The sequence below is a fragment of the Drosophila biarmipes genome, unplaced genomic scaffold (genome assembly GCF_025231255.1).
Source record: "Drosophila biarmipes strain raj3 unplaced genomic scaffold, RU_DBia_V1.1 ptg000009l, whole genome shotgun sequence".
Lineage (NCBI taxonomy): Eukaryota > Metazoa > Arthropoda > Insecta > Diptera > Drosophilidae > Drosophila > Drosophila biarmipes.
In genome coordinates this window covers 2568128-2582828 of record NW_026114530.1, presented here as the reverse complement: position 1 = coordinate 2582828, position 14701 = coordinate 2568128, and positions in this window count along the sequence as shown.

The window sequence follows — 14701 nt, the reverse complement described above, 5'->3', positions numbered from 1 at the left end:
CTACTAAGTAATTTAAAATTAGTAGGTAGAGGTAAGGTTGAGGCCTTTAGCTCGGTTTTTTACAACAATTACATGAGTGTTATTTTTTATGTACATTTTGCCTCAATTAGAATTAACCTAAATGAGCTAATATAAGTTTGTATTCTTTAGGAATAGTATTAGTTTTGAAACGTTTGGTAATGTGGTAATTTGTTTTGAGATGGATTCTAGTGGATTGGTGTTTTTAAATATCAGTTGCCTTTGGTAGTTTAGTGACCTGCAGTTAGTCAGTAAGTAAATAATTGATTAGGCATCGTTGGTATCATTGCAGAACGAACAGGTCCATATAGTGTGTATGTGTATGTGATCCTTGTTATTATTATCTGGTCTCTACGTGAGATCGATGAGTGAATGTTTTTGGTAATTTGGTGGCAGTTGAGTTGTGGATGATTAATTGCTTGGTACCAGCGTGAAGTTTTGGATATGTGTGATTGTATTTTCAAGAGATATGTATTTTTAATATATCTAAATATGTCCTGCGTGTTTAAGTTTTCCATGGTTGCGAGTGGTTGTCTTGTAGCGTTTTTTGCTAGGGTATTCCCACGTTTCCAGGTATTCCCACGTGACCGGGGATCCAAAGCAGTTTAAATTTATTATTGTTTTCTTGTAGAAGATTACGAGCCTTTGTGATATAGTGTTCGCTGTTGTTAGTGTTTTTAATTGCGTCGATGGCAGAGAGCGAGCCTGAGCATATGCAAAATTTGCCTCTTTTAGTTTTATGTAATTGCAGTGCTTCTATTATTGCCAGTAGCTCTGCGGAAAACACTAATTCTCGTATGTCTTCTAAAGCGTCTGCATTTGCTTCGCATAGTATGTTATTTTTGGGGGTGGTTCTGAAGGCTCCGAGGGCAGTTCTAAAGGCTGTGTTGATTGTTGTCTTTACTTTGCGCAGTGTTGTGTACGTGCAGTAGCCGTAGATTGGAAGGCCGCTTTTGCTTTTGTTATATTTAGGAGTGTAGAGGTGTTGCAGTTAAACTTTGCGTTTGAGAGATATTTTATTACGTTAATATACTGTTTGAGGTTGTTGTTTAGTAGTCCTGTGAGAGTATTCCATCTGTATTTGTTATTGAAGTGGAGATCAAGGATTTTTAATGATGTTACTTCTTGCATTTGCGTGTTTCCTGTTGTTATGGTGCAGTTACAGTTATGTTTTCTGCAAACGTGGAGGTGTTTGCATTTTGTGGTAGATAACATGGCTCCTGAGAATTCTGCCCAGTTTATAATAGTGGATATTATCAGATTTAGGTTTATATTTAGGTTTTTTTTGTTTTTTAGTCTTAGGATGATGTTGAAGTCATCTACGTATGCGCTTAGGCTGATGTTCGGATGAAGTGTGAGCGCTTCTGTTAGTGAGTTATATGCGATCACAAACAGGACCACGGAGAGTGGGGAGCCTTGAGGAATGCCGTTTTGCATTGGATAAAAGGAGGAGGTTTCAGAGTCAATGTGCACGAGTAGTTTTCTATTTGTCAGGTAGTTTCTTACGTAGTTAATAATTTTTGGGCCAGTTTTCCAGATTATAAGTTGGTCAAGTATTGAGTGGATGCCAATTCTATCAAAGGCCTTTGCAAAGTCTAGTGATATAATGGATGCATGGTTTCTTCTTGAGAGAGCTCGTGCTAAAAGATGGTCTATGAGTAGTAGACTGTCTATAACCGATTTCCCCTTTCTAAAGCCAGTTTGACTGTTATGGATTAGTTTGTCGTGTATTACAAGCCACCACGGCCGTTTTGCTATTATTTTGTCAAGCAGTTTTGCTAGGCATGAGCTTAGTGCGATCGGGCGGTACGACTTAAGCAAGGTTTTGTCTGAATTTGGTTTTAGGATCAGTATTATTAAGCTATTTTTGTATGTTTGTGGGATGTAGTTGTTTGATATGGCGTTTTGGAGGTTAATAATTCTGTTTTTTGTTGTTTTATTCAGGTTTTTTAGCATTGTGTAGTTGATTCTGTCAAATCCTGGTGTGTTTCCTTTTAATGTAGTTAATGCTGCTGAAAATTCTATTGCAGTTATGGGTTTTTCAATTTCGGTTGCTCTTTTGCTAGGAATATGTGGAAGGTGAATGGTATTGCTAAGTGACGTTTGTTTGTGATTGATAAAGGTACTTGAAAAATTGCTGTCGGAGGAGGTTTCTGAGAAATTTTGGCAAAAGAGTTGAGCAATTTCAAATTTTTTATTAGTGTTTTGTTTTGTGGATGGGTTGAATATACAGTGTATGTGTTTTTGAGGGTTAATGCCGCAAAAGCGACGGAGGTTGCTCCAGATCGATTTGGGTTGACTGTCAGGTGAGATTTGCGATGTGAATTTATTAATGTTTGCTTTTTTAGCTTGTTTGAGTGTTAGTTTAAATAGGGAATTTGCCCTTTTGTACTGTACAATGTTTGATGTAGATATTTTTCTTTTAAGTACGTACCATTTTTTCATTTTATCGTCTCGTAGTTTTTTGAGATTGTTGTTCCACCATGGTAAATTATGAGGCTTACCCGTTGGGTGTGTTTGTGGTATAGCCTTGTGAGCGCTCGAAAGGAAAATTTTTTTGTATTGTTGCAGCTTCTTTGTTTATGTTTGTGCTCGTGGTCGTTGTGCAGAGAAGTTTTCTGTTAGCTTGGCAAATTTATGCCAATCTGCCTTATCAATAATGAAAGTGGGTTTGCGTGTGGTTGATTGCAGTATTTGATGTGAAGAGGTTAATTATGATGGGGAAGTGATCGCTTCCAAAAAGGTTATCCTCTGTGCGCCAGGTGCTGTCACTTTTAAGGAGTTGGCTACCGAAAGTAAGATCGACATTTGTTAGTGAGCTATGTGTGCTGAAATGTGTAGGAGACATATCGTTTAGAAGAATGTAGTTAGATTGTGTTATATATTTCTCTAGTATTTTTCCCCTAGGATTGTTTTGCTTTGAGCCCCAGTTTTTGTGCCAGCCGTTGAAGTCACCAGTGACAATTGTGGATGTGGGAGAGTTGTCTAATACAGCCTGAAGGTTTTGTAATGAGAAAGCTTTATTTGGAGCGATGTATGCCGAGATGAGTCTAAATTTGATTTTCGAGGTTACTTCTAAGCATACTGCGTCAAAGTCATCGTTTAGGGTTATTTCTTTGGTTTGCAGAGATTTATGAGCCAGGATGGCTATGCCTCCGTGTGACGATGAGGTGCTTTTTCCTATTAGGGAGTAATTAACAGGTATTGGTATATTGGGGTGTTTTATATGTGCTTCTTGTAATGCTATTAAAAGAGGTAAGTGTTTTTTAATGATTAATGGAAGTTCGCAGTAATTGTTAAGGTATCCATTGTACAAATTTCATGGTCATTTTAAAGGTTGATTGGATTGGGTGGAGGAGGTGGGTGATTTTGTGCCTATTTGTTGTCTACTGCTGGATCTGACTTTTTTATTTTTGTTTGATTAGCTTTTGTGGGTCTTAGGTTTGAAGATAGTGTTTTGTTTTTGTCGCTAGAAAAAATTCGGAGTTTAAGGTCCTGTGTTTTTACGCTTGTCATATGATTTGAGGTGGTGGGAGTGTCGAAATCCATGTTGAATGTGTATGTGTCCATGTGTTAGGGTGGTGATTGGGTTGTTAATAGAGGTAGTGAAGGTCTTGTGTTGGATGAGATGTCGTCGTAGGATGTAGGTGGTTTGCTTTGGCGGGTTTGTAGTGCATTTTTATTAGAGTTGCTGAGTGTTGAGGTTGTAGTGTTGGTTAGATTTTTTGATACAATTGAGGCGAAGCTTATGGGAAGTGGATGGTTGTGGCGAGTGTGGTATATTGTAAGTGCTGTTTTGTGATCGACTTTTTCTGTAATTTTAATGTTTATTAGTTCTTGAATGTTGGACAGTTGCGGTCTAGTGGGTTGTGTTTGGAGTCGGTATCGGGGATGTTTTTGCAGTTTATGCAGTTTTTTTCGTAGTGGCATGTCTCATTTGTCTCTGTGTGAACATTATCAGAGCAGTTCCTACAAAGTTCATTAGGGTTCTTACAGGATGGGGTTGGGTGTCCAAAACGTAAGCGTCTCATACACCTCAGAGGCATCGAGATATATGGGCGTATGCGTATTTTTTCGTATTTAATGTTAAGGTATTCTGGGAGGGTAAGCGAAGCAAATGTAATGATGATTAGACGATTTCAGTCGTGGATTGATCTTTTTTTTTCAATATTTTTCGCATTTCGGCGACTTATTGTGGTTTTAGTTCGTCTAAGATTTCTGCTTCGCTTATGTTGCGAAGTAATTGCAATATATGACTCCTTTAGAAAAATTTAGGGTTTTGTGTTCAGAGACAGTTACTTCAATGTTTGCAATTTTGTTTAATTTAAGTAATTTGCTTGCTTGTAAGGTGTTTTTAGTTTTTATCAAAATGTATCCGGCACGGGTGTTTTTGAAAGATTCCACCTCACCATCGCTGGCGCCCGGCACATGGATTTTGAGTTAGTTGTTTTTGTTTTTGTTTTTTACTATTTTGTTTTACGCACTTGTTTGTTTTTTTCTGATAAGCAGTTGTTAGTTGTTATTTTTGGTTGTTGGCAGGTAGACTACAGGAGCTCAATAGTAACACGTCTTTTCTCTGCGAGGTTTGAGATGATACTGAGTTAACAAAAATAATAAAACAAATAATAAGTGAGAACAATAGTTAACAAAAATAATAAAATAAATAATATGTGATACTATAACACTTATAATAAGCCTTATAAAATGGGCACCATCCTAAAGTCCTTATTTTCAAGTTCACCCTTATGATACGTACGCACTCCTGGATCACTCATAACGGTGATCGACGACGAGCTACGGAAAGACCTTGGGGCTGAAGGTGAGCGTCGATAATTTAATATTCAGTGGTTAGGAGGTAGAGCAACCAGACCGCCTACCCTATCCTAGGTTTCCCAGCAAGGCACGGCACACTGAACAAGTTGTGCGCGGCAGTTCCTCCTGGTCCACCCGGAACAGACGGTTTCCCAGCAAGGTACGGCCCACCGAACTCGGATTCGGCCCTCCCCAGGAAGATTTAGACGACGGCGCCCACAACAAACGAGGGCCAGGAGCTTGGCACCGTGTTGCCCCACATGGAGGAACAGGCCGTGGAACGAAACGCTTTCCACCAACGACATCGACCGGATACATCGACGCAGGAAGAACAAGTTAGATTTCTAAACCCATTCTAAATAGGTCCAGGCCACCGTAGTGCCAAGAAGGATTATGGTAGTAGTGTGGGAACAGCAGATCCACTGGCGCAAGCCTATCTCGAGTTTGAGTTGAGTAGATTTGACAACCTTAGAGGGGTATTCAGTATCGCGGAGTACCACATCGTCATGGGACACGATAAACCTATAAAACAGCGATACAACGGCGGTGCTTCTATAGTTCTGGGCGCGGGAATGTCGACTCCAACGCCTGTTATTCTGCTGGGTGCGCGGGAGAGTAGGTGTCAGGAGCGTCGAATGTTGCCAGAAGGCGGGAAATGCGCAATCATAGCCGCAGAGAGATAACATACCGGAAAACATTTTTTTGAGTTGAGTTTTTCAGAGTTGTTTAGTTTTTCAGAGAGTTTATGTCACCCGATTTTATAATTCCAGAAAGTGTGGACTAATGTGTAAAAAATCAATATATTATTGAACGCATGAAATAGTTTTCTGAAGAAGAATGAGGAAGAGAGAATTAAAGTAGAGGGGAAATGAAATACGCAGCAGGTCATGTGGCTTGTGTATTTTTTACAAGTGAAAAAGAGTTATAGGAGAGGGAACAAAGCTATATGAATAAAACAAATTCATAAAGTGAAATATAAATTCATATAAAACAAAAGTTAAAATAAAAAAAATGTATTCCGATAAAATAAAATAATAAAAGAAAGAAATGTATTATTTTTTATAGGTTTTTTTGTTTATAATGTGAAATTCAGCTGCGGTGCAGCAGCAAGAACTTTTCTTTCATTTCATAACAAGCGGATTTTTTTAGTGCTTAAATATTAAAAAAAAAATGTAAGTACCTAATTACATTTAAATTTAAATAAACTAAAATATTATTAGCGAAAGCAATAGCAATCGAATATTCGATATTGATGGGCGCAATGTTAATAGTAACAGTTTGCCACCACTATCCAACGCTCGAGATATTAGGCCATGAACAGCAGTGCCGGCTACGTGCATTAGTTAAAAGAGAGATTACAAACAATATTTAGGAAATTATTAGTGTCTAGTTGTTGGGCATTCAATACCGCAGATTTTAAAAATCATATAAAAGTTTTAGATATTTTAATTCAGAGGAGTTAGGTGTATGAACAAAAAACAATCCCCCAGTTTTGCAAAATAGTGGTATGTTAAATGACAAGCTTTGCCAATAACACAATTAGTCGCGAATGCGCCATAGACTTATTTAAAATTTCGAACTTAGAAAAATTTGACTTAAGTTCCTTTTATAAGTCTTCTTGTCTCTCCAAGCCAATTATTTCGCGGGTATCAGGTGGCCAATATTTACATGTATGAGATAAAAATTAACTTTGAAGTTAATAGACTGATATCAGAGTGAAAATCAGTTAGTGTTAGACATTAATAAAGACCGACTGTCAGCTCAGCTCTGGTCCATTTTGATAAGTATAATAATTTTGTAAACAAAACAGTTATTTGTGTAGGAGTTTTTCTGAGCTACACAAAACCATAGAACTGTGATAATTACTTAGGTCCGTTGTTTGAAGAATTATATAAATGTGAAAATTAGGGCAATTGTATGCGATGCTCCTGCCAGGGCTTTTAATAGTGGAACACCAGGTCATACTTTCTGACATGGTTGGTCAAAAATCTCGAAGCGCAGCTTCACAGATGTTTTCTTTGGTATGTACGGTTGAATTTGTTACGTAAAGCACATACTCGTATATTTTCTATTTCAGACAATCCTCTTCAACAGCCGTTAGTGTGAACAAGTTGTTGCGAAGTCAAGAGACAAATTGCGGAAGTAAGTAGTACAATTTAAAACTTTTTAACGTTAAATGGAATTTTGAGCTATATTACTTTCAGACATGTTTTTGTGTTAATAAAATGAAATGGCTTACCATTATTGTTAAATAATTGTTTCAGTTATGTTTCTTTTCTTAAATTTATTTTCTCCTTGCTTAATGCGCTAATAATAAATTTGTTTTTTAAGCTTGGGGAAATAATTCATCCTGTTGTGGAGCAAATAGTTATTGTTTCGCAACTGGTAGGGCAGCGAGTGGAAGACACAAGCGTGAAAGAGAATTAAGTTAATGATGCCCTTTCCAGACAACAGCTCAATACAGTAGGGGATCAAGTAGCAAAGTCCTGCTCTGCCACAACGCACAGAGAGCGATCGCTTACTTCAACTATTGAAACAGAATCAAATCATTCTGGAAGAAACGTGCTTTTTGCGGAAACTTCGTACTTTTTTGGAACATAAGGCGATGTATAATTAACATTATCTGCAAAGAGACATTACTTGACTAGCTCGATGAGAAACAGTCGTCCCCAAGGGAGTAAACCCAACACATTGCGACAACGAACCCTCTTTAAACTCGCATACAATATCGACCATGCTGACCGATCACTTTGGTGTTGGCATTTCAAATGCGTCATCCCTGCAAAGTCACTCGAGTGGTCAAGTAAATGGCTTAAATACCACGCTTTTAAAAATAGCCAGATGTAGAAAAACAAACAGACAACAGGATCAGGCAGCCCAGGCTGCGCTCAGCGCCAGCAAAAATGCCTCTCGCCAAAACAGGGTTTTTGAAGTAGGCGACAAAGTCCTAGTAAAATCAAACCGAAGAATCGGTAAGAAGTTCACGCTGTTGGGTATGCAGATAACCATTGAAGCGATACTGAGGGTGACCATGACACTCATTAATAGAATGGTGGTACACCAAGACCACCTTAAGTAACGCCATTAGGCTCCATACCTTTTATAGTACATAGTATTATAGTTTTGTTTTGAATAGTTATAGTTTTTAGCCCCTTGGCATAAGTTATAATGTCAAGCTATTTGAAGTATTTCATTCTGGTGGTGGGAAGTCCCAACATCTAAACAGATTTTAAATTTACAGGTTCGAACTGATAGCCGCATCCTAGTATGGGAAGAATTTGCTCATGTAACACACACGGCGAACATTTTGGGAATTCAGGCAAGTCGGTATGGGTGACAAATTTCTGCAGTCTTACATGAGAAAGCTTCTGAGGGTATACACTGACCATCTTTGAGACCTGCTGGATTCGTTGGAAAGGGCACTACAGGAAAGTCAGATGTTTAGACTTCCTGGGTTCTGTTTTAAAAGTTGTCCAGATGCAGAAAATTTTGAGAAAACAAGGTTCAAAGAAGATAAGCTAATAAATTCAAACAATAGACAAAAATAAAATCAACTTACTAAGAACTAAAGTCAATCAGATTCTAAACTTAGCCAAAATTAAACTATTTGACTTAGCCTTAGCTAAAATCAATATCGTCAGCCCAAATATATTAGATCACACAGATTAAGAGTCATTTTGGCTGGAGGAGCCCACCAGCACCCCTATAAGGGATCTTTCGGCCGTCTTGTCGGTAAAAATATTTCAGTCCGCTAACGTTTTATACTTTTTAATAAAGTTTCTTAGGTCGAAATTTGCATGTAAGAAAGCTACCCAGTCGCCCAAGATAATGTGATCCTTCAGTTAAAGGTCGACGTCATCAAAACATGGTTTACGCCACATCACCCGGTACCACGTTTTGATGGCTTGCAGCAATTACTTCGTGCGGCAGTGATCTACACTGCGAAGCCAAGTAACGGCTCCGAAGTCCTGATTTACTGAACGTACCTCATAACATTCAGCGAGCGTGCTGTAATCAATAAAACCAAATATGTCAATCAAAATAAAAAAAAAAAGGTGTGGCGGGTTCACCATTGCTGAATATAACCGTCAGCCACGAAGTTTTGAGTCTCCATTATCTTCACCTCTTGAATGAACGTAGAACGTAGGAGGTTCATCCGGAAAGTTTGAAAGGAAGTTATTCACACTCTAATACAACCGATAGTGCTATCCATTATAGTAGTATTCTGCGCGTGGACTTGCATCTTGCTTACATGTAAGCGGGTCATCTTGGCAAGAAAATCAAGCTCAAGGAGGCCGAAGCCGGACTTCATTTTAAGAGGGCGTAGTTAACAATAGTTAACAACAATTTATTTATTTATTTATGAAGATCTACTAAGTAATTTAAATTAGTAGGTAGAGGTAAGGTTGAGGCCTTTAGCTCGGTTTTTTACAACAATTACATGAGTGTTATTTTTTATGTACATTTTGCCTCAATTAGAATTAACCTAAATGAGCTAATATAAGTTTGTATTCTTTAGGAATAGTATTAGTTTTGAAACGTTTGGTAATGTGGTAATTTGTTTTGAGATGGATTCTAGTGGATTGGTGTTTTTAAATATCAGTTGCCTTTGGTAGTTTAGTGACCTGCAGTTAGTCAGTAAGTAAATAATTGATTAGGCATCGTTGGTATCATTGCAGAACGAACAGGTCCATATAGTGTGTATGTGTATGTGATCCTTGTTATTATTATCTGGTCTCTACGTGAGATCGATGAGTGAATGTTTTTGGTAATTTGGTGGCAGTTGAGTTGTGGATGATTAATTGCTTGGTACCAGCGTGAAGTTTTGGATATGTGTGATTGTATTTTCAAGAGATATGTATTTTTAATATATCTAAATATGTCCTGCGTGTTTAAGTTTTCCATGGTTGCGAGTGGTTGTCTTGTAGCGTTTTTTGCTAGGGTATTCCCACGTTTCCAGGTATTCCCACGTGACCGGGGATCCAAAGCAGTTTAAATTTATTATTGTTTTCTTGTAGAAGATTACGAGCCTTTGTGATATAGTGTTCGCTGTTGTTAGTGTTTTTAATTGCGTCGATGGCAGAGAGCGAGCCTGAGCATATGCAAAATTTGCCTCTTTTAGTTTTATGTAATTGCAGTGCTTCTATTATTGCCAGTAGCTCTGCGGAAAACACTAATTCTCGTATGTCTTCTAAAGCGTCTGCATTTGCTTCGCATAGTATGTTATTTTTGGGGGTGGTTCTGAAGGCTCCGAGGGCAGTTCTAAAGGCTGTGTTGATTGTTGTCTTTACTTTGCGCAGTGTTGTGTACGTGCAGTAGCCGTAGATTGGAAGGCCGCTTTTGCTTTTGTTATATTTAGGAGTGTAGAGGTGTTGCAGTTAAACTTTGCGTTTGAGAGATATTTTATTACGTTAATATACTGTTTGAGGTTGTTGTTTAGTAGTCCTGTGAGAGTATTCCATCTGTATTTGTTATTGAAGTGGAGATCAAGGATTTTTAATGATGTTACTTCTTGCATTTGCGTGTTTCCTGTTGTTATGGTGCAGTTACAGTTATGTTTTCTGCAAACGTGGAGGTGTTTGCATTTTGTGGTAGATAACATGGCTCCTGAGAATTCTGCCCAGTTTATAATAGTGGATATTATCAGATTTAGGTTTATATTTAGGTTTTTTTTGTTTTTTAGTCTTAGGATGATGTTGAAGTCATCTACGTATGCGCTTAGGCTGATGTTCGGATGAAGTGTGAGCGCTTCTGTTAGTGAGTTATATGCGATCACAAACAGGACCACGGAGAGTGGGGAGCCTTGAGGAATGCCGTTTTGCATTGGATAAAAGGAGGAGGTTTCAGAGTCAATGTGCACGAGTAGTTTTCTATTTGTCAGGTAGTTTCTTACGTAGTTAATAATTTTTGGGCCAGTTTTCCAGATTATAAGTTGGTCAAGTATTGAGTGGATGCCAATTCTATCAAAGGCCTTTGCAAAGTCTAGTGATATAATGGATGCATGGTTTCTTCTTGAGAGAGCTCGTGCTAAAAGATGGTCTATGAGTAGTAGACTGTCTATAACCGATTTCCCCTTTCTAAAGCCAGTTTGACTGTTATGGATTAGTTTGTCGTGTATTACAAGCCACCACGGCCGTTTTGCTATTATTTTGTCAAGCAGTTTTGCTAGGCATGAGCTTAGTGCGATCGGGCGGTACGACTTAAGCAAGGTTTTGTCTGAATTTGGTTTTAGGATCAGTATTATTAAGCTATTTTTGTATGTTTGTGGGATGTAGTTGTTTGATATGGCGTTTTGGAGGTTAATAATTCTGTTTTTTGTTGTTTTATTCAGGTTTTTTAGCATTGTGTAGTTGATTCTGTCAAATCCTGGTGTGTTTCCTTTTAATGTAGTTAATGCTGCTGAAAATTCTATTGCAGTTATGGGTTTTTCAATTTCGGTTGCTCTTTTGCTAGGAATATGTGGAAGGTGAATGGTATTGCTAAGTGACGTTTGTTTGTGATTGATAAAGGTACTTGAAAAATTGCTGTCGGAGGAGGTTTCTGAGAAATTTTGGCAAAAGAGTTGAGCAATTTCAAATTTTTTATTAGTGTTTTGTTTTGTGGATGGGTTGAATATACAGTGTATGTGTTTTTGAGGGTTAATGCCGCAAAAGCGACGGAGGTTGCTCCAGATCGATTTGGGTTGACTGTCAGGTGAGATTTGCGATGTGAATTTATTAATGTTTGCTTTTTTAGCTTGTTTGAGTGTTAGTTTAAATAGGGCATTTGCCCTTTTGTACTGTACAATGTTTGATGTAGATATTTTTCTTTTAAGTACGTACCATTTTTTCATTTTATCGTCTCGTAGTTTTTTGAGATTGTTGTTCCACCATGGTAAATTATGAGGCTTACCCGTTGGGTGTGTTTGTGGTATAGCCTTGTGAGCGCTCGAAAGGAAAATTTTTTTGTATTGTTGCAGCTTCTTTGTTTATGTTTGTGCTCGTGGTCGTTGTGCAGAGAAGTTTTCTGTTAGCTTGGCAAATTTATGCCAATCTGCCTTATCAATAATGAAAGTGGGTTTGCGTGTGGTTGATTGCAGTATTTGATGTGAAGAGGTTAATTATGATGGGGAAGTGATCGCTTCCAAAAAGGTTATCCTCTGTGCGCCAGGTGCTGTCACTTTTAAGGAGTTGGCTACCGAAAGTAAGATCGACATTTGTTAGTGAGCTATGTGTGCTGAAATGTGTAGGAGACATATCGTTTAGAAGAATGTAGTTAGATTGTGTTATATATTTCTCTAGTATTTTTCCCCTAGGATTGTTTTGCTTTGAGCCCCAGTTTTTGTGCCAGCCGTTGAAGTCACCAGTGACAATTGTGGATGTGGGAGAGTTGTCTAATACAGCCTGAAGGTTTTGTAATGAGAAAGCTTTATTTGGAGCGATGTATGCCGAGATGAGTCTAAATTTGATTTTCGAGGTTACTTCTAAGCATACTGCGTCAAAGTCATCGTTTAGGGTTATTTCTTTGGTTTGCAGAGATTTATGAGCCAGGATGGCTACGCCTCCGTGTGACGATGAGGTGCTTTTTCCTATTAGGGCGTAATTAACAGGTATTGGTATATTGGGGTGTTTTATATGTGCTTCTTGTAATGCTATTAAAAGAGGTAAGTGTTTTTTAATGATTAATGGAAGTTCGCAGTAATTGTTAAGGTATCCATTGTACAAATTTCATGGTCATTTTAAAGGTTGATTGGATTGGGTGGAGGAGGTGGGTGATTTTGTGCCTATTTGTTGTCTACTGCTGGATCTGACTTTTTTATTTTTGTTTGATTAGCTTTTGTGGGTTTTAGGTTTGAAGATAGTGTTTTGTTTTTGTCGCTAGAAAAAATTCGGAGTTTAAGGTCCTGTGTTTTTACGCTTGTCATATGATTTGAGGTGGTGGGAGTGTCGAAATCCATGTTGAATGTGTATGTGTCCATGTGTTAGGGTGGTGATTGGGTTGTTAATAGAGGTAGTGAAGGTCTTGTGTTGGATGAGATGTCGTCGTAGGATGTAGGTGGTTTGCTTTGGCGGGTTTGTAGTGCATTTTTATTAGAGTTGCTGAGTGTTGAGGTTGTAGTGTTGGTTAGATTTTTTGATACAATTGAGGCGAAGCTTATGGGAAGTGGATGGTTGTGGCGAGTGTGGTATATTGTAAGTGCTGTTTTGTGATCGACTTTTTCTGTCATTTTAATGTTTATTAGTTCTTGAATGTTGGACAGTTGCGGTCTAGTGGGTTGTGTTTGGAGTCGGTATCGGGGATGTTTTTGCAGTTTATGCAGTTTTTTTCGTAGTGGCATGTCTCATTTGTCTCTGTGTGAACATTATCAGAGCAGTTCCTACAAAGTTCATTAGGGTTCTTACAGGATGGGGTTGGGTGTCCAAAACGTAAGCGTCTCATACACCTCAGAGGCATCGAGATATATGGGCGTATGCGTATTTTTTCGTATTTAATGTTAAGGTATTCTGGGAGGGTAAGCGAAGCAAATGTAATGATGATTAGACGATTTCAGTCGTGGATTGATCTTTTTTTTTCAATATTTTTCGCATTTCGGCGACTTATTGTGGTTTTAGTTCGTCTAAGATTTCTGCTTCGCTTATGTTGCGAAGTAAGTTGCAATATATGACTCCTTTAGAAAAATGTAGGGTTTTGTGTTCAGAGACAGTTACTTCAATGTTTGCAATTTTGTTTAATTTAAGTAATTTGCTTGCTTGTAAGGTGTTTTTAGTTTTTATCAAAATGTATCCGGCACGGGTGTTTTTGCAAGATTCCACCTCAGCATCGCATGTAAAGTCAATCGTTTTTTTAAGTATGAAAGGGTTAAGATTCTCGAGTGATTTGTTGTCTGTTCCTTTAATGATCATGAATTTTGGTTCACCTGGGTTTTTGTTGTACATTGATGTACCACTTCTAATGTCCGGTGGTTTGTCCATTGTTGTAGTTGTTTTCGGGCTGGCGCCCGGCACATGGATTTTGAGTTAGTTGTTTTTGTTTTTGTTTTTTACTATTTTGTTTTACCCACTTGTTTGTTTTTTTCTGATAAGCAGTTGTTAGTTGTTGTTTTTGGTTGTTGGCAGGTAGACTACAGGAGCTCAATAGTAACACGTCTTTTCTCTGCGAGGTTTGAGATGATACTGAGTTAACAAAAATAATAAAACAAATAATAAGTGGGAACAATAGTTAACAAAAATAATAAAATAAATAATAAGTGATACTATAACACTTATAATAAGCCTTATAAAATGGGCACCATCCTAAAGTCCTTATTTTCAAGTCCACCCTTATGATACGTACGCACTCCTGGATGAGTGATTCATAACGGTGATCGACGACGAGCTACGGAAATACCTTGGGGCTGAAGGTGAGCGTCGATAATTTAATATTCAGTGGTTAGGAGGTAGAGCAACCAGACCGCCTACCCTATCCTAGGTATCCTAGTTGTGCGCGGCAGTTCCTCCTGGTCCACCCGGAACAGACGGTTTCCCAGCAAGGCACGGCCCACCGAACTCGGATTCGGCCAAACATCAAACGAGGGCCAGGAGCTTGACATCGTGTTGCCCCACATGAAGAAACAGGCCGTGGGACGAAACGCTTTCCACTGACGACATCGACCGGATACATCGACGCAGGAAGAACAAATTAGATTTCTAAGCCCATTACAAAGAGGTCCAGGCCACCGTAGTACCACGAAGGATTCTGGAAGTAGTATGGGAACAGCAGATCCATGGGTGCAAGCCTAACTCGAGTTTGAGTTGAGTAGATTTGACAAACTTAGAGGGGTATCCAGTATCGCGGAGCACCACATCGTCATGCGAGACGATAAACCTATAAAACAGCGATACTACGGCGGTGC